Raw genomic sequence first — 20954 nt, forward strand, 5'->3', positions numbered from 1 at the left:
GCAGATCCAGGAACTGAACCCAGGCAGCCTGATTCTAGAGCCTTGACCTTCATCACCACACCTTTCTCCAGAGGGCACCTGGCTTAGGAGAGTGGTTTACAAACCATCTTCCAAAGAAGCCTAGAGTTGCACAGTGGTACTTTGGGAGCTGCCAAAGCAGGTAGAAAGAGTAGAGGGATAAGGCTCTGGTCCTTGCCCCTGTTTTGACCAAAGCAGCTTTCTTAGGAAGAATCTTAATTTTAAAAAGACACTCTAATTTCATTTGTAAAAATGGATCCCACCACCAAAAAGTTTTGAAATTTTCTTCTTTAGGAAATCCCCAGGTTACACCTTAGAGGACTTCATTCCCCGGGGCCTTCTGATTTGAGAGATGATATACAAGGAAAGTCAACAAGAAGAACTTGGAAGACTTCAGAATCCAGCTGAGAGCCATCTAATTTGGGGGCCTTTGAAATCAAGAGTCCCTAAGCCTCTCAAGTCCAGAAAAAGCATGATCGCAGGTCCGGAAATGTAAATGGCACCAGCAAATGGATTGTGGAAGCCACGCACATACTCTCTCTCTCTCCCTCTCCCCTTCCCCCTCCCCCTCTCCCCCTCCCCCCTCTCTCTATATATATACACACACACATATGTATATATATGTATATATATACACATACATGTGTGTGTGTATATATATATGTGTATATATATATACATACACACACATATATACACGTATGTGTATATATATATATTTTAGCTGGTCCTCAGCAATTAACCCAGATGGGATGACCTATGAGTGGTCTTTGGTCCCTAGTCAGCCACATCCACATATTAGGCATTCTGGAGCATCTACCTGGGAGCCATGAGCCCGGGAGAGGGCTCAGATATGTGTGTCCTCCTCCCTCCCCCCCCCCCGCCCCCACCTACCAGCAAGCTACTGAAAAGCAGAGACGAGTCTCTGACTCCCTGGAAAGGAGCACAAGGCCTCATGTGCAAAGGCTGCTGGACAAATGTGTGTGGGTTGGCTACAGAGGGCCACCTGCAGACGCTGACCCTGGGAGCAAGGAGCTGCCCATGGCTTGGCACCAGGCGGGCCAGGCACTCGAGATCTGCTCGGACGCACGGCAGGTTGGCGATGTTCTGTCAGTGCTTCCTATTAATCCGCATTGGCAACTGCTTCTGCTCCCAAGAGAATCCTCAACTGACAATGAGTCTGGGTGGACAGAGGGTCATGGCTATGGTGGAACTCCAATCTCCTCTCCCTTCCTATGGGATAGTGGTAACCAAGGAAGATAAGGCAGGGCTGAGATCTGTCCAGGGGAAGGAGTCAAGACCACCTCTCTCTTCTCAGCCCACTGCTGGGGACACAAAGGACCCTGGAGCATCACGGACAAAATCCCAGAAGACTTTACACTGTTCCCAACTCTTCCCTCTCCTGCTTCTCCCACCTCCAGGGAGCCTCCAGAAACCTGTCAGCCAGAAACTCTGGAAGAAGATCCAGGTTCCTCCTGCCTGCTTTCTCACCTCAAACCACCCACCCCAGACAGAAGGCGTCAAAACCTGGGGACAACAGGTGACATGTGGCTAAATGGTTACCACGCAGGAAAAAGACATCGGAGTGGCTTGTTCAATGGCTACGACACAGTGCTCCAAAAATGCCCTCCCTTCCCTGTGACTCGGTCACTTCCTGGAGGGCTGAGGGTCTCCCTCCCTCCACCTCGGGCCCTCACTGATGAATGACACTCTGATCTGAAGGGAGTTTGTGCAACTGTGTCAAGGCAGCTGTACTGTGCAAGAGTCAGAGGGCTGTCTGGTTTGAAAATGAGGAATGCTGCATTGGGAGGGTTCCACGCTATGGAAGGTGAGCCCTCTCACCCCGACTACTGCTCCAATCACCCCGCACAGAAGATGAAACCTCAATCTTATCTGCCCAAAGCTATCGCAGGAGTCAGCTCAGAGGACCTGAGGGTCTCCGGTCAAATCCCCAAAGTAAAGAAAGGTCAGCCGTGGAGTAGAAGACCCCAAGAGGTCCGTGACACCAGGCCTTGCTGTCCTCAGAGAGTCGGCTTTGCTCTCATCTCCCCCACACCTGCAGCACCCTCAGAGCAACCATGTGCCCCTCAGATGGCACCAGGTAAAGATGCTGAAGACACACCCCTCCTCTGTCCGCATGAAGGAGCCCCCTTCCTCAACCCAAATGAGGGCCCCCGCCCCCCACCACGGGTGCCTTTCTCTAACACCACACTGCCAATTACTCCCAATTACACGATGTGACAAGGTTCTGGGGCCGGAGCACTTAACCCGGGGTCCTGCATTATGCAATGTTTTTAATCCTCTTACTTAAAGTGGAAAACTGATATGGCACTCTTGAGTTCACGTGAATGACTGGAAAAATAATTCTAAGAAATAAAAACACTGCCATCAATATCACCTTACAGGCTCCCTGAAAGGATTAAAAAGATGCATAGTTTGAATTTTCAAATGCCCTTTGCTGAACTCTCCTTGAGCCTTTTCGATGCAAAGCCTCCTAGGGGGGAGAGGGACCTGGACAAGAGAGCGGTTCCTTTGTGGCTCTGGGGTGAGCTAGAATCCTGGGGCCCACCAGTTTGTGCCCATGGCCACAGCTAAGACTGTCTGAGCACCCCACGCTCCTAATGCAGCCAATGTGCGAAGGCTGGTGCTCCTCCGCCCATGCAAAGCCCCATCCCTCCCTCATCCCTAAGGCAGGTCCCACCTTCCCAAACTTGGAAAGATCCCCAACTGCCTTGCCCTATAGACTGTCCAGCCCTTTTGGACAAACCCACAGGCCACAGAGATAACCCCACAACAAGGATTCAGAGTCCCTGAGCAGCTCATGACCTGACAAGGTAGACAGCCCTTGCACCCGCATCGAAAGGTCTTTAGCACACAGTGGGCTCTGTCCTCTCTCTCCATAATGAGCTTCGCTATCCATCCTTGCCAGGCTGCCATGCCACACTGAACTCACCTAAGGCCGCCTGACACTCCAGTTGCCACCTAGCAATAGGTGGTCAGGTAGGCACGCAACAGGGCCTGCCCTCCAATACCTACACCCCAGCCCAGGGCCTGGGCTTCGGATGGGAGGGAGCAGCCTGATACCAACAGGTACAATTACAGTGGCTGGGCCCATTAAACCTTGGGAATAAAGAACTGGCCTGGTAATTACCCCTAATCCTCTTCGAGCCTTTGTCTGCTAGCAGCACTGCCATAAGCCTAATGGTGTAAGATAAGTGGCCAGACTCTCCAGTCCTCCCCAGAGCTGCCTCGGGCAGGTCTAGGGTGGGGACACTCAAGCCCACCAGGACGCCATTCCTAAAAGTCTCCTTTGACAGGACCCTCCACAAAGAGGCAGTCCCCATAGCCCCCATAGGTCCATGGGGCTATAAGATGGTGGCAGCCCTGGAAGCCGGAAGGACTTGGAGGATTCCGGATCCTGGAGGGAACTCGTATTTGGCCAGAAAGTCTGGGCAGGGAAGTCTCATGACACCTGGACTTAATAGCCATTTCCATAACCATATTCTGGTCATGCTCAAACATAATTCCTGCCCACAAAGTGCTGTGAACAGGATGCAGACTGAGATGTTGAACGATGCACCGGTACAGTGTCTGGCCCTCAAAACTTATGAATGAATTACGTGTCTGCCACAGAGGACTCGGAGGCCTTCAAGGGTGTTGGCCAGCCTTCTGCTCTTAATAAGAACCCTAGAAAGTAGAGGGAGCACTTATGACCCTGGACACATAGCATGTCCTTGACCTCTGGATCCCATGGCCCCACTTAGCACTTGCATCTTGAGTGGCAGGGGTCACGCACTCAGGAGCCCCGGGGTGCACCTCAACAGGAGAGGACATTTCCAGCCTGTGCACATGCTCATTTGCCTAAAAACACAGTCTTCCCAACCTCTTAATCTCTTTTAATAGAGACATAGGTCTTTAAAGAGGGAAATTCCTGGGAATTGTTGCCAAATCATTTTTCTCTAGAGAAGTCAGAAATTCAAATTTGGGGTGAACATTACCCAATTTTTAAACATCAGCAATTAATTCTAATAATTTAAAACACTGGATGAACCAATCACACACGTCTACAGGCCGCCTGTTGGCGAGCCCTGCCATCTTGGATTTGTCTGTTTGGGGCTCCCCTACTCCACCTCAAACCAAGCTCCCAGAGATGAAGAACCACATGGCATTAATCCCTATAGGCCTGGCACTTAGCACAGAGCCTGGCACATGACAGGCGCTCATTAAATGCTAGGTAAATAATCGAATGAATCAATGGTGAAGAAACTGAGGGCACAAAGGTTAAGTCACTTGTACAAAGTGACCCGGCTGGCAAAGACAAGGCAGAGATGAGCGGTGGAACTCAGGCTCCCAGCTAAGTGTACCTGCCACCACTCCAATGTTGCCTCCATCAGTCCCAGTCTATGACCTTAGGAAAAATAGCTCATCTTTCGTTCTGTAATTCTTTGTTATCCATAGTCGGAGTTTAAATTCAGGTGTTTCAAATTCAGGTGTTAACTTTTGCAAAGCGTTCCCCGCCCCACCCAGTAGACGATAGCTGGGCTGCAGACCCCAGCTGGGGACGCTTAGACCGTGGGTTGGATGCAAATGTCTCCAGGCCTTAGCAACCCCACAACTCAGGAAGAGAAGTCCCTCAGGAGGAGGATCCCCTCTCTGAACCTATGAGGCCCCTTTTTGTCCAGTCCTCTGAATTCTGGAACCACCAGCAGAATATGTAAATGGAAGCCTTAGACAACACAACCCAACAGCTCCCGCCCCCAGGGGCTGATTCAGCCACATGGCGCTATCAGCTCATGAGGACAAAGCACAAGAGCTAAACTTGCAGTTAACATAGTAACTCGAATACTGCTTGTTCTAGTTATATACTGGTGCACAGCAGCATTACAAACCCGCAGAAAAGGTGTTTACAGGGGCTGCAACCTCATCTCAAGGCTCAAATGGAGAGGGATTGAGTTCTTCCAATCTTACGTGGTTGTTGGCATAACTCAGTTCCCTGCAGGCTGCTTGACTGGGGGTTTCTTACTGGGCTTTAGCCAGAGGCCACCCGCAGTTCCTAGCTGGTTGTTTGCTGGAGACTGCCCTCAGTTCCTTGCCATATGGACTTCCCGTGTCGCTTCATCAAACCAGCGAGAGGAGGGCCTCCTAGCAAGGTATGTTACAATCTTACGTAAGGTATGGAAGGGACATCCTGTCACCTTTGCCACATTCTATTAGTTAGAAGGAAGTCGCAGGGCCCCACCATGCTCGAGATTGGGACGAGGCATAAATATCGGAAGGAGGAAATAATTGGGGGCCACTTTTTAGTGTCCTCTACATTGCCCAACATGGAGTAAAGAATTTTTTATTGCATAAATCCAACCTCAAGAAGCAAGCTGCTGTGTGCACAGAAACTCAGAAAGGCAAGCGAATTAGAGGTAAGGGGTGTTTCTGAAAGCAGAGGTACAGGTGGAACAGAAAACAGAATGGTTGAAGTGTTTAAAATGAGCAGTTAGGTGACCCCTGCCCTCTGCCATGCTTCCCTGATGCTCATCATCCATGTACCTTTTTCTCACCCAAACTTTCAGAAGACAGTAGCTCTATGCTCTGGATTCAGGAACACAAAGCAAAACTGAGGCAAGAAGTGAGGCACCTTTATGAAAACAGGGATTCTATGAAAATTAATACACCAAACAGCCAAATCCCCCAGTTCCCTTTCTCCTTTTGGCTCTAAGAGTTGCATGTGTCAGGCTAGAACATTCCTCCTTGGAACTAACCAGCCCATTAAAAAAACTCCTAACAATACCATTATTTGAGGGTCCCCATCAGAGGAGCTGGCTCCTATCCAATCACATTACAGTGGAGCCTATCAGTCAACAAGTCCCACCCATGCTCAGAGGACTTCCAAGCAGCATGCTGGTACCTTGTCTTAAATAGGAGCCAAGAATTATTAGACATTGCGGAGAGCCTCCGACACAAAAGGTGGGACTACAACCAAGAGGAATCAGAAGGAGCCCATTGAAAGATACGATTTAAGAAGCAAAGGAAAACACCAGAGAATTTACAATTAAATCTCCAGCGAAGTAAGAAAACATAAAGCCAAATATCAAATAAAAATTGAAAGCTACAAAGAACAACGAAAAACAAATCGGGCGATCTAAGAAATTAAAAATAGAAAGCAAGAGGAAAAAATCCAATAGAAGTTTGTAAGATAATGTTGGAAACAGAGTCTAGGCCAGCAGTTCTCAAAGTGTGGTCCCGAGACACCTAAGAGTTCCTGAAGTCCTTTCAGGGAGTCCATAAAACCAAAATTATTTTCATAATAATACTAAGCCATTATTTGCCTTGTCCACTATGTTGACATTTACATCAACGGTGCAAGAGCAGCTGTGGGTAAAATTCCTGGTGCCATTAACAGAAACAAGGCAGTGGCAGCAGACTATACTAGTAGTTACTAGATTCTTCATCACCATGCACTCACGGTAAAAATAAATGGCAAGAAATATTTTTCTGGAAAATGGACCAAGTAAAATTTTTCAATTCAAGGAAATCAATGGTAATGTTTGTATTAACAACAAAATTTAAGTTTTCAAGCAAAAAAAAAAAACAATTTTAGGAAGGTTAGCTACTACCATAAGCTTAAGAGCATACTTTTCTGTTGAGACTGCTGGTGGTGATGTTTATAAATCTAACTGATATTATATAAAGAAATGTGTTAACCTTTTAAGATTTGTATAACTCAGTAAACTAATATTTGCCAAATGACCCATGAATGATATTATAAAATCAGACATAGATAAAATCCACTCAAAGTACAAGACAGATCAGTGGATTATAATGTAATAGAGAATTCACTGAGAAGATTTCATATTCTACACTGAACCTTGAAGAACTTATCATTATACAGTTTCAGTGTACTCTCAAAGGAGAATATCTGCAGTTATCTGAAAAGGCAATTAAAAATACTCCTCCCTTTTCCAACTACACATCTGAATGAAACCAGACCTTCTTCATATACTTCAATCAAAACAACATAACATAACAGATCAAAAGAGAAACAGATGAGAATATAGTTATCTCTCTTAAGCCACACATGAAAGAGAATGGCAAAAATATAAAACAATGTCCCTCTTTTCACTAAATTTTTTCTTTGAAAAATATATTTATATTTTTATAACTTATGCTATTTATGTTAACATGTAATGGCTTTATTATTTTAACAAAATAATAATTTAAATTTCTGTTCTGATTTCTAGTACAGTGAATACCAATAGGTATAATTCATGTAAACAAAAGCTCTTTGGGATTATCAATGATCTTAAGAGTGTCAACAGATCTTGATACTAAAAAGAAACCTGAGATTTATCCAAAGAAATCTAAAACACTAATTTGAAAAGATACATGCACCCCTATGTTCACTGCAGCACTATTTACAATAGCCAAGATATGGAAGCAACCTATGTATCCATCAATAGATGACTGGACCAAGAAGAGGTGGTACATATATACAATGGAATATTATTTGGCCACTAAAAAAAGAATAAACTCTTACCATTTGTGACAACATAGATGGACCTAGAGGATATTATGCTAAGTGAAATAAGTCAGACAAAGACAAATACCATATGATTTCACTTACATGAGGAATCTAAAGGACAAAATAAACTGACAAACAAAATGGAAACAGACTCATAGATACAAAAAACAAACTGATGATTGCCAGATGGGAGGGGGTTGGGGAGGCTGGGTGAAAAAAGGTGAAGGGATTAAGAAGTACAAATTGATAGTTAGAAAACAGTCATGGAGATGTGAAGTACAGCAGAGGGAATAGAGTCAGTAATACTGTAATAGCCGTGGATGGTGCCAGGTGGGTACTAGGCTAATTGCGGGGATCACGTCATAAATTATACAAATGTCTAACCACCATGCTGTACACCTGAAACCAATATAAAATAATATTGAATGTCAATTCTACTTGAAAAAGAAAAATTAAAAAAAAAAAAAGAACCTGAGAACGAAAGGTTTAAGAACTATTGGTCTAGAAAGTAAAAGGATAAAAATTAGAAGATAAAGTTAATCGGAGAATCAGTTCAGGAGATTGAACACACACACACACACTTCCAGAGAGGAGAAAATAGATGGGTAGAAATTTTTATTAAATAAATAATACAAGACAAATCCCTAGAGCTAAAGTTTCTAGATTTCAAAGCATCCACCAAGTGCCCAAAACAATGCATTTTTTAAACTCATACTAAGCAATAGAAATGTGACATTTCAATGCCCTGGTGATAAATGGAAAAATCTTTAAAACTTCTTGGTGGTGGTGAGGAGTGCCACGGAAATGGTCGCTGTCTAAGGATCAGGACACAGAATAACACCTGACTTATTCATAGTAACAAAGGAAACTGTAAGACAATGGAACAATACCGCCCAAGTTTCTAAGGGAAAGAAATTTCAACCTAGAATTTTATATTCAGCCAAACTATTAGTCAACTATGAAAGTCAAACAGATATTTTCCGACATGCAAGATCTCAAATTTTTTGCCTCCCGTGTACCCTTTCTCGGGAAAGTACTAGAAGGTATGTCCCTTGAAAGTGAGAAAGTAAATGAAGAGAGAGAGAAAGGCATGGAACTCAGTAGGCAGGTGATCCCACAACACTCCCTGGATGATGGTGAAGGGAGAACTCAGATTAATAAGTACAAAGTGATAGTTATAAAAATAAATAGACACAGGGGCTATTAGCAGCAGTGCCTCGAGAGCAACCATCCAGACTGAAGAAAAAAAAATGGAACGAAGGTTACCTGAGGCAGTCAGAAAATATGCCGTTTAGTCAGAGAATAGGAGAATAAATAATAGAACACCAAGTAAATAGAAAAGCAAATCAGTGGCATATGTACCTAATTCCAAGGAAAATAAACAGTCTTAGAAAAGAAAACATGATCATAGTACACTCCACGGATATATTTACACCACTGTGAGTATCTGTGCAGTTATAACCTGGGTGCCGCCATGTTTCAGGAAGACTAGGAAAAGAGACATATACATGTGTGTCTTCGGTCAGAAGAGAATTGGCACAGGAAAACTTAATCCCCATCTTCCAGGATCGAAAGTCAAAAAATAGGAAAGTTGAAAAATCAAAATTACAACAAGAAAAAAAGATAATATAAGCATATGATTTAGGAAGATGGTAAATACCAAAAAAAGAAAAAAACCTAAAAGAATTAAAAACAGTTACCTCTAGAAAGCAGAAACCAGGGATGGGAGGCATGCGGCAGTGGGCTGCTGCTTTTCATTAGAGGCTTATTACTGGTTGGCTATAAATATATATTCCTTCGATAAAAATAAAAGTTAAATTAAAAACTACCCAGGCTCCAGAAGAGCTAAACTCCCCTCCTCACAGTCTCAGCCTAATAAACATTCCTTGAATTTTTACTTGCCTCTACCCCATAAGTACCAGCCAATTTTAAGTACCAAGCGTATATGGGGCCAGCCAGTTTTAAGTACCAAGCATGGTATGATTTGGGAGTATAGGAAGTTTGGGTCCCTCTATTCAAATGTGTGACCTCTTGCTCCTGTAGCTAATACTAAAGCCACACCAATAAGCCCTGTCATTGTCATCACTGGATCTTAACACAGGGCCTGGTTCACGAGAAGTGCCTATGAGCATTACACCACCCAGTGAACAAGGCGCTATTATCTATTCCCTCTGTCCAGATGCTCAGAAAGGCCGAGAAGCATGGCCTCCTCCCTGGGGTCAGTGGGTTGCAGAGCGGGAATGTGAATCTATCTAGGTGCTCAGCATGTCTCTCAAACCCATGTTGTACTTCTGAGCTAACTCTTGTTCCTGCCCCACGGGGTTTCTGTACCTCCAACCTCAGAGGGTCACTTGCTCTCAGGACAGTTTCAGAGGTCTGCCCATCATGCCAGACACCTTCAATAGTTCCAACGTGTTGAGGGAAAGCTGAGACATTGTCCCACTGGAGTCGCATCACCGTGAGAGGGGAGGAGATAGGACAGGCATCATCCTACTTCATCTGACAGAGAAGGAAACTGAGACCAGGGAGAAGAAAGGGCTTGCCTGAAGTCATATAACAAAAACCCAGGCGGCCTGACTCACCGAGCCTCCCTTCTGCTACGCCCCACGGAGTCCCCTTCCTTGTCCTCATTTAGGCACTGGGGTTGGCCTGTTTACAAGGAAGCAAAACTATTCATGGGGTTCCAAAGTTCAACTTTGATGTTACTCTTCAGGAAAATGATGGCCAGTAGAAGCAAAACAGACGTGAGGACACTTGGTGGGTTGTAGGGGGTGGCGGGAGGGGTAGGGGAAGCGGCGTGTCAGTGGAGCTTGGTTGCAGGGTGCCAAGGCGTTCGGGCTTGGGGAGTCTGCTATGGGAAAGCTCAAGAGGGCAGACACACACCTGGGTGTCAAAGTGACTCACAGGCTCTGAGAGAAATGGTTGGCTTCTCGGAGGGGTCCGGAGCTGTTATCGGGGACTCCAATGGAGCTGGGGGCATGAGAGGGCACAGAGGATGATGGCACCCCCATGGCAAGTATTACGTCATCTCCCTTCCAAGCTCCCACACAGGAAAGCCCAGCTAGGCTCGAGGAAGTGTTTCCCCAACACTGAGTAGGTTAAACTGTGCTAGAAACATCCTGCCCAAGAGTCTTTCCTGCAGCTGAAGTCACATCGCACACAGGGCTGGGCACAGAGAGGATCCTGGTGGATGCCTGCCGCATGAATCTGCAAACCCACAAAGCCAGTCGCTGCTGTGTGTGGCAGCGAGCTGGCTCTGCCCACATTATAAGAAGTCTGGCTTCTTTCTAAAAACACGGAAATGGTTCCATGGATACCGGCAAGTGTCCTTTCCTTCTTTCAAGGCATGAATGGTAAAGTCTCAGAATCAAGGAGGTTCTACAGAGGATTCCCTTCCCCCCACGGAAGCCCACAGCTTAGGATTCTAGATCAGTGCTCCTCAAAGTGTGGTCCCTCCAGTCAACAGCAGCAGAGCAACAGGGAACTTGTGAGAGATGCAAATTTCCAGGACCCACCCAAGACCTAATGAATCAGAAACTCTGAAGGTGGGTGGGGCCCAGAAATCTGTTTTAACAAGCTCTGCAGGTGACTCTGACACAAGCTAGTTTGAGAACCAGTGCTCTGGATAAAATCCCTGCAAATAAGACCTCTGTACAAAGCAGGCTTCTTTCTCCAACCCCCCCCCCCCAAAAATAGCTGATGTCATAGTCATTCATCATTAGCATTGAATTCCTCCAAAATCATTTATTCAGCATCTGTTCTAAGCATATCTACATATATCTACATAGATGCCTAGTATATATAATATATATAAGGGGAAAACATAAATAAGCTCCTAGCTCGAGACAATTATGTGCGTTTGTGTGTTTTCCCCACCTGTTCCCTGAGACCTTCTAAACTCCCTGAGCATGGGACTCAGCTGGCTCTGGGACATGGGCCCACCTCGAGGGGTTTGCCCACAGCCGTTGTTCAGTCCACGCTGGGAGAGTTGGGAGCTACGCCAACCATCATCTGGCTGGGCCCCAGGGCTTACAGTCCAAGACTTGTCTGAAACCTCCATCTCAAGATGATCAGTTCTTCCCTCCCGGACATTTCTTGTTTCATTCCTTGCCCTCTTCCCGCTCCACAAGAGTCACATCATATGCAAAATGGCAGAGTGCATTTCTCCTGCCCCACTCTGGTCCGCAGCTGCTGATTGGGCCTCTGAATCTGGCTCCTCCCTCTCCTCCTCCCTCTCCTCCTCCCTGACTGACCTCACCTCATCAGCTCCAAGATGCTCGGGGCACCTCATTGTTCAGGGTGCAGCACTGTGCTTCCTTGTTCCCTGTGTCACACAGGAATTGGTTACGGACCATGGAAATTTAAGGACAACTCAGCCCAGCCTGTGCATTCCAGCCGGGTCCCCCTAGGAGCATGCCACAGGCAAGCCCAGCTGGAGACCTAGGCCTGCAACATGCACCCCTCTGAAAGCCTCATGAAAGCATTCCAGGATGTAATAAACCCGTCAGGCCCTGGCTAATTTATATCTAAGTGGATGATTTCCCATTTTTCAGAATGTAAATGTTTAGATTGCAGCATTCCCCTGCCTCGGCATCCGGGGTCCTGGCACGTAAATGGTGAGATCAGCCGCTTTTCCACAGGGATCCTTAGATGGAAGAGCCACAATGCCAGCATTCGCCACTGGGAAGAACTTCCTGCTCTCAATAGCGCATGTGCAAACCTCACCCCAGACGCTGTACACCAGCATTTGCTCAATGTCAAGAAATCTCACTCTTGCTTTTACAGAGAATGAACAGGAGGAGAAACGGAGTGCTCTAAGGCAGAGCTGAGAGAGCCGAGAGCAACTCGGATTAGCTAGGTGTTCTGAGACGTTGTTCCTTTTATACTTCTTTCCAAAATGTTTCTCATCTGCTCTGGCCTCAAATACATTTTATTAGATCTTTGCACTGTATAAACAGGCAAGAGATGTAGATTAGTGGGAATAAATATAACACAACAATCCAAGGAAACAGTCCAGTTTGGATGACGGAGCCCCAAGTATCCCACTGCCCCTTCTGTCCAAGGCTGCGTGCACTAACCCATGAGACTTTGCCGGCTGACACGCTGGGTGGTCCTTCAGCAAGGACGGTCCCCAGCAAAGAGAAGCCCCGCCATGGGGACCACAAGCCCAGGGAATCGCCGATGTCTCCTTGTGTTCCAGACATAAAATAACCAGCTCCCCAAAACCAAGGGAACTCCAGGCAGGCGCCCCCGTGACAAACCCCTGGCATCCAAGGACTTCCGCTACTTCGACCAAAACACACCCATCATTCTGGCACCACGTTCCATGGACAGAGGTTGGTTAGTGCAAGTGTGAGCCCTGCAAGCCACTCAGCCTTTCTCTTTCCTCATTGTCAAAGTGAGGAGGAGAATGTCTGACCCTTCCTACTGGCAAAGAATGATGCAAGAAGTTCAGAAATGCTGCAGGGGAGGGCTTGAGAGTCCTCGAAGGAAGCCTGCTTTGCCCATCCGAGGAGGCAGCAGAAAGCTGAGCTTCTGAGCAGTGGCTGTGCCATGAGTCACATGGGCCGGTTCCAGTTCAGCACCTCCTGGCTGTGTGTCCTCGGCCAAGTTGCCTCACCTCTGAACCTCAGCATTTTTCACTAGTAAGATGGAGGTGATACCGTATCGATCTCCTAGATTGTTACTACTAATTAACATGGATTGAGTATTTACTGTGATAACCCAAGGGGCAGCCAGGCAAGATTAGAGTGGACTGCACACCTGGCTGAATGATCCACTCCCTTGAGGGCACACTGGCTGAACAGTGGCAGAAGGTGCTCAGGCAGCGTTTGCGACAATGCGTTCCGACATGAGAGACCTGTGGTGCGTGGCTGGGCAGAAGGCAGACAAACCAGATCTGCTCCTGCACACAAGCGATGGGCCCTGACCCACGGAGGGCCTGTGGCTCTCAGCTCGAGCCAATAACACCCCCTTTATCAGGAGTAACAGCAGTGGGTGGTTGCGGTAACCACCGCTCTAACCTAAGCAACCTCTGTACCCCACACTTGTCCTTGGGACCCCACAGCAAAATGAGGAGTCAAGCCCATTTGGGGCTGCCCCTTCGCAGTCATGGCGCCTGAGCTTCGCCAGGTCACCTGAGGACAAGCCTTTCAGGCAAATGCTCAAGAGTGAGCCCAAGTTCCATCCCAGCTTTGCCCCAGCTCTGAAGCTCTCTGGAGGCTGGCCAGGCTGCCAACAAGCATCGTCCTGTCTCAGGTCTCTGCAAACCAGGCTTTGTCCAGCTTCCTGCTCAGCCCCATTTCCCTTCCTGGTCTGGGCCAAGGGGACAAAGGATTAGCAAGGACCTCCCCACCAAGCCCAATCAGACGGTCTGTGTAACTGCCCCAATACTTCCTGGCCAGCCCTGACTGTGCATCAGAAGCCCTCCTGCTCCACCATGGGGCAACCGGGCTAGAAGTTTTTATTCTATTAATTTTCATCCTGGTAATTGGAAGCAGCTCTCCTCGGTGCCCCTATAGGATTTAATGAGCTACATAACATCATATTTCCCACTGAGGCAGCTTAAATCTACATTTCACCCCAGGGATGCTGCCGCCCCATCCTGCCCCATGAATACCAAGCTGCCTCAGGCCTGAGGCCCTGCCCATAGCCAGCATTTGCTCCTCCCTGAGGTCCAGCTTCCAAAAAGCAGGGCCAGGAGCTCCAGCCTCCAGAGAGGCCTCAGATAAACCCCTTGGTAGAAAACAGTAGAATCCTCTTTGGACCTACGTCCACAGTAAAGGGTAATAAAGACATTTATGTGCCTATAAAGCAAAATTCCTGCAAAGCCTTTCCATCTCGACATGCCACATGCAATAAAATGACTGCTGCTCGCACACAGACCTTACGCGTGCCAGGGTCTACCCACACACACTGCACCCAGGAGACACCCATACCCACCTGAGCTGTGTATGTATGGGGGTTCAAACCTCACCGTGGTACCTACTGGCTGAGAAACAAATATGAACCCGTCACTTCCTCTCATCGAGCCTTATCTCCCCACTGTGGAACATGGGATAACACCTGACAGTTGTGAAAACCCAATTTGAACATTTTCATTCATTCAATCAGTGAACAAACACCTACTGAGTCCCTACCCTGTGCCAAGCTTGCTCTAAGAGCAAGATACACATGCCAACTGACAAGACCCAGGCCCTCATGGCACTTCCATTCTAGTGGCAAGTAACAAATAAGCGAACACACATTTCAGATAATGCAGAGTGCCATGAGCACAGCGAGACAGCGAGCCATAGCAGTGCTGATTCAGACTGAGAATTGGGGTCAAATGAGTTCACGCCTGTGAGCAACATACAGCTAGAAATATATCTACTATAATATGCTGTATTAACATGTTAAGAATTATAACTAGTTATGGCATTTGATATCCTATTATCCTGGGTCACTGAATTGTGAGGGACCTGCAAGACCCAAAAGTTCGAGCAGCCTCATGTGAGCTGTCACTACCACTCATTATTGGGAATGATTTCTGGGGGGCTCAGCCTGGATACAGATTTATATCCCTCCCTCCCAAGTCCTCCTGCCCCCCTGAGAGTGAGTCTGTATGACCCTCCCCATAAGGGCCAGGACATTGTCTGTCCTACCCAGTGACCAGCTCAAAGTACGTGTTATGAATGGGAGACAGAACTAAGCCAAGGAGATGCTGCAAGTGCTGCTGGCCCCCAAAACAGACCCGCCCAGAACTCAGGGGCAGAGGGAAAGAACCCCACTTTGTCTATATTGACAGTAACACCTCTCTATTTCCTGCTCTGCAGGACTGTATCACCCACCTCAATAACCAGCTCAGACAGTCCTTCAGCTCACCACACCCCAGTAACCGGGGCGATGGGCCAGATCCACGAATCCCATCCAGCACCTGAGACAATGGAGGTGCAGCGAGGTCACCCAGCAGTCACACGGGCAGAAGCCTGCACCAAGGGAGAAGCCTTGACCCCCTCATATCTCACCTCTTGCAGCATCCAACAGGTCTGTCTGGACCAGGATGTACAACTGGCCTTCTACTGAGTGCTTAGCCCCAGGCGGAGCACCACAACTGGCATGGGGACAAAGCAGCACTGATGTTGCCATCAGAGGCGAGGTGGTGGCTCGCGCCTTCGTTCTGCGAACTTCCGCGGTGCACGTCCTAGATCAGCATCACATGGTCCCCCTCTGCGAGAAGTTATGCAGCAAGGGTTTGCTGAAGGCCTGCTGAGAGCGAGAAGCTGCAGAGGTGGAAAGAGAGGTACTGTTGGGAGCAGGGGTGACCAGGCTGGAGGGGGAAAGAAGTAGAAGAACACGGTTGAGGTTAAGGCAGGAGATGGAAGGGCTGGAGCCGAGGCCTGATAATGCCGACTAGGGCTTGGCTGGGTGTGGAGGGCCAGGACGCAAGCGCTCAACATTAGCCCAGAGTGAGTAAGTCAGGAGACAATGTGGTGAAAGGGAAGTGACCTTTCCTGAAGCCATAGGCAGGAGGACTGAGTCCCAAGGATCAAGAACAGTAGCCTTTGCATAGAGCCTGCGGCACGTGGCTCACGGAGCACGTAGCCAAAGCTTCCCACTACATACCAACAATCTGTCTTCTTGGGGGCACCTCCTCCTCCACCTGCCCTAGGGGTCACTCAAAAGTCCAGAGCCAGGTCCAGAACTGCAAGGAGTCATCCTTCTGCCATGGAGACACTAGCCCTTTAAGGAGAACAGGGTGGCTGCTGCCCTCAGGAAGCTCCACGAGGACATAGGAGTGTGGAGACTCCCAAGGGCACGTGGCCAGGACATGGTACAGTCCTGCCCAGGTTGCCCAGACTGCTGTGGAGGACACAGAACAAGTGTCTTCACACATGGCACAGGCCAGGTACCATTCCCCTCCCATCTGCAGGGCTCCAGGCAGCTGGACAAAGCTGCTCGGCCACACCTTTGAATCGGTTTAGGGCCTGGGCACCCATCAGGCCTTAAACCCTTAGACCATACCCTTGGCATCTGGGAAACACCTAGGGCCCTAACACTTCCACTCAGCCCCTTGGTGGCTACCTCATGTCACATCTACCCCATTCAGCAGTAAAAGCCCATCAGGGAGCTGGAAAATCTAAGGCTTCCACCTGCTCTCTAAACTACAAGGGGGTGGGGGTCATGCTACTTCTGCTTATACACCTTCAGAGCTGGAAAGTGGCCCCAAGGTGTCTGGGTCCCTAGATGGCCACTCTGACAAACAGAAAGTGCCTCCTCACTGTGAACTGACATCTGTCTGTCCATAACTTCCATGAGACAACCTGGGTTCTGCCTGCTGAGGACACATGATCAGACAACCTCCTCTCTACCTGAGAATCCTACAGCTGCCTGAAGACGCCAAGTCCCTCGTCATCAGTAATCGCTGACAGGGTAGCGGCCACGTGCCGGAAGGTGAGTGAGGAGACAGAAGATAAGAGCCCAGCCTGCTTGCCTGGCAGTAAGTGAGATCAGTGCTCCCGCAAAGCTGAGCCAAGAACCGCAGGAGCACGGAGGAGGGTGCCGCCAACATTCAGCGGTCACCGAAGGCTTCACTGAGGAGGCCACGCTCAGAGTGGACCCGAAGTCACCTCACAAGAAAGAGTATTCCAGGTACAGAGAAGAGAAGGTGCCCAGCAAGGCCCAGGACTGGTAGGTTCTAAGAAGGACAAAGACCAGGGGCCAGAGCATGATAAGCCTGGGAGCCCCTTTCCTCACCCCAACTCCACCCCAAGTCACCTGGTCCAAGTTTCTAGCCCTCCCTCCTGGGCTCCTGGCTTCTCACAGCCTCCTGATCAGCAAAGGTCCTCTAGGGGTAGAAAGCTTGCAAAGTGGTACCCAGTATGCATGCATGCATGCATTCATTCATATTCTCTCTCTCATTCTCTGTCTGTCTGTCTGTCTGTCTGTCTGTCTGTCTCTCTCTCTCTCTCTCTCTCTCTCACCTGCCAAAACTCACTGGGCTATCATTTGCAGTCTAGGGGGCCTGTCCAACCAGTCATCCCTCAGCTCACTGGACTCTGGTGTCACGTGAATTGAGATGGAGTGGCACGGAATGGCCCAAGTCCCCATCCTAGTAACTCTCTTCTGACCTAGAGGAGCCATAGCAGCTACTCCAATCTTTGCATACGGAGCTGGCTAGGGGCATAGTTCCCGCCCTTGGAGAGATCAGTCTTCTGCCAGATTCTCATGCAATGACACCACCACCACCCCCTCCCTACCAGAGCCCATTCACTCAACAAATGCTTATTAAGCTCCCACTCCATTGTCAGTGCTGAACAAGTACATTCGAAAGTTTCCACCTTTAGGACATGGCAATACATCCCTGTACCCCTCACTCCTTCCAGCCCATGTATTCATCGAATAAGTATGGGGGCCCATCTCAGGCCAGCACGGTCACACTCACTGGCCTTCACAGCACTGACTTTCTAGATAATATACAAGTAAACAAGCATGATAGGTGCTACAAAAAGATAAACATGGTAATGTAACCCAGTGATAGTGGGGGCAGGACAGCACTTTAGATTGGGTGGTCAGGAAAAGTCTCTGGGAGGTCACCTTTGAGCTGAGACCTACATGACGGGGAGTTTTTTCCACACAAAAACCTGGGGAAATAGTGCTTCAATAAGAGAAAACAGAAAGTGCAAAGGACCTGAGGGAGGTGTGAGTGTGGCTCATTCAAGCAACAGAAAGGCCAGTGTCGTTGGTACTTAGTGAGCAAGAAGGTGCTACCTTTAGAAGCACTTGGGTTTTGATTCTAGGCTAGGCATGGGGGCTCGCCACCCCCTTTACCCCTCTACTGCCATCAGGATGGCCAGGTTATGCTGCAATAACCAGCAAAACCCCGACGTCTCAATGGCTTAAACCCACACAGGGCTACTTCTTCTTTACACTACACGCCTATCACGGATCGGCTGGGGTCTCTACCCTGCCTGGTCCTCATTCTGGGGCCTGAGAAGACAGATCAGCTACTCTCTGGAATTCTGTGCTGGAAGGAAAGAGAAAATCAGGCTGGCGACATGCTGAGTTTTTACGTGACCGCACTTAACATCAAGGGGACAGCAGAAAAGTACAGTCCTACCATGAGGCCAGGAGGATAGCCAGACGCATTTGGTAGGCAGGACTCAGGAATCCTGGGGCCAGTGGTGACACAGGCCTGTGATCTACAGAGCATCATCACTGATAGGCACCAGTGACACTAATGAAAACAGACTCCGCTTGGCAATGGGAGCGTAGGTGGGGCCCTAAACTGTACCTCTCTTCCCACCCCACACTGAGCCTTCCTGAGTCTCCTGCTGTGAGGTGACCAAATCATAAAAAGACACCTCGAGACCCTGCACGTATGAGATCCATGTCTCCGACTGCTCTCCCTTGCCCAGAGAAGCCTCCAAGTGCACTGTGCAAAGCCCTTCATGTGGCAGAAGCGAGTCTGAAGCAGCAGCCTGAAATAAGAAAGGCATCTTGTTTCTCCAACTCTTCCTCGAAGACTCTAAGTGTGCTCCCTTTGCTCTGTTCTCCCTCTACATGGGCCACCAAGGAGAGGACCGCGAATTCTGATGCAACCATGGCGCCTCTGGGTGAGGCCAAGAAACTTCCAAAACCATAAAGATGTCCAAACATTGGCCAGCTTCCTCCAAACAGACATAAACTGCCTCGCTCACATCCGGGCCCACCGCACCCCTCCGTGAGGCCTCAGGCAGCCCGTCGCTGCACGGTGGTGGAAGTGGGGACAGGAAAGAGGGACTCAGCCCCACCCAACCACAACTCCCCCATGGCTCCAGGAGAAGGGGTGCCTTTGATGGTGCCTACCTTTGCCCCTCGGCTGAGCAGTGACAGGCTACACATAGATCCAGTGCCAAGCCGCCCAAATCCAGTTATTTTTAATCTGTTTGTTTATCCCATTTCAAGCTAACTCTGTGTCACCACTTGTTATCATAACAGAGAGCACCTGGACGTGTCTCGGAAAAGCAACAAATAAGCTTTGGAGAGTGCTGGGGATTGCCAGGAACACCAACTGTGTTTCTAGCCTGATGCCCTAGTTGCGACAAAGCAGATTCATTTCTTCCCTTCACATAAAAGACCTAATCCCTATAAGCCAGACAACAATGGCTGCCCAGCCTCCCAAGACCTGCCATGCCCCTCGTCACTCATGTGCCTGGTGACGGGACTCGCCCGGTGACTTCAGCCTGGCACGGGGCTGAATGCAGTTACTGGCCAAACACCAGGTCCAGTGATCGGCACGATTTCCCTCCCCTCCATGTGTCAGCCTTGGGCCAATCTGTCCACCAATGGCCAGAGCAGCCGGGGATCCAGACAGTCTTGAAGGGCAGGTAAGTCGGTGACGTGGTCATCTATTTGGACAGGCCAGGAGGACGCACTAATCTTCCTGACCAAGTCCTGCCAAACCCGTCCCCTGAGAAGCCACAGACAATCGCAGCAGGGCCAGCCTTCTGCTACCATGGCTGGGTGTTACAGGCCACACAGTAGTCCCCAGAAAGGCTGGCAGGAGTAGGTGCTCTGGCGGCTGGGCTCTCACTCTGCCCAGACTCATGTGGGGTCCCAAGACCCAGCTTGCTCTCTCCATCACAACTTCCATCATCACCATCAGCATGATCACCATGGCTCCCATTAGCTAAGCACCTCCTATGCCCCAGACCCTGTTTGAGGCTCCTCAGACAGCGCCTGAAGTGATCTCCATGGTAACCCTCATCAGCGTCACATTAGACCCGTTAAACATCTGGCCTTGGTGACCATCTGAGAAGCAGCAGAATCTGAAGCCAATCTCTGTGACTTGTTGTGTCTGGCTCTCATATCTGGTTGAAAGAAGAAAGGGTGACAGGGAACCCACTGGGAATACCTCTCCACCCAGATTTTACCAGGACTCAGGGATCCAGGTCCAAGCTCAGCCAATGCCTCTCCACTGAATACCTACTGCATGCTCGACATGCACGAGGCACCATACAGGAGACAAGCCAGGAAGCAACAGCCGTCCCTGTTCTCGGAAGGGCCTGGCGGACAGCCCCACGCCTGATATGAGAGGGAGCCCAGAGGCATCAGGCAGAGGCCCTGTTTTCTCCATGCCTACTGTCCTCCCCAAACCAGGCCCTCATCACCTCGGACTCTCTTAACAGCCTTTGAAATAGTCTTTATGCCAGTCCACCTCCATGTGACCAGGTGACTCTGATCATGTCATTTTCCTGCTCAAAAACCTTCCATGGTTCTCATCCATTCATGTGCCAGTTACTGAGTGCCCACCGCATGCTGGGCACTGTGCCAGGAGCTGTGGCTGCAGTGGCAGGCAAGACGACAAAGCTTGTGTCCTAGTTGAGGAGACAACTCTCGCTCTCCAGAGTAAGGGCAGACCTTCAGCATCTAGAGGTAGTAGCTCTGCGGTCAGACCCATGAC

The 20954-nt window shown here is 48.9% G+C and overlaps 1 long non-coding RNA gene across 1 annotated transcript in view; it reads right to left on the reverse strand.

The window, feature by feature from the left end:
- LOC118605612 overlaps positions 1 to 20954 on the reverse strand; it is a 102153-nt gene that overhangs the window by 57314 nt on the left and 23885 nt on the right. The window lies entirely within an intron of this gene.

The sequence above is a fragment of the Rousettus aegyptiacus genome, unplaced genomic scaffold (genome assembly GCF_014176215.1).
Source record: "Rousettus aegyptiacus isolate mRouAeg1 unplaced genomic scaffold, mRouAeg1.p scaffold_m13_p_7, whole genome shotgun sequence".
NCBI classification, from domain to species: Eukaryota; Metazoa; Chordata; class Mammalia; order Chiroptera; family Pteropodidae; genus Rousettus; species Rousettus aegyptiacus.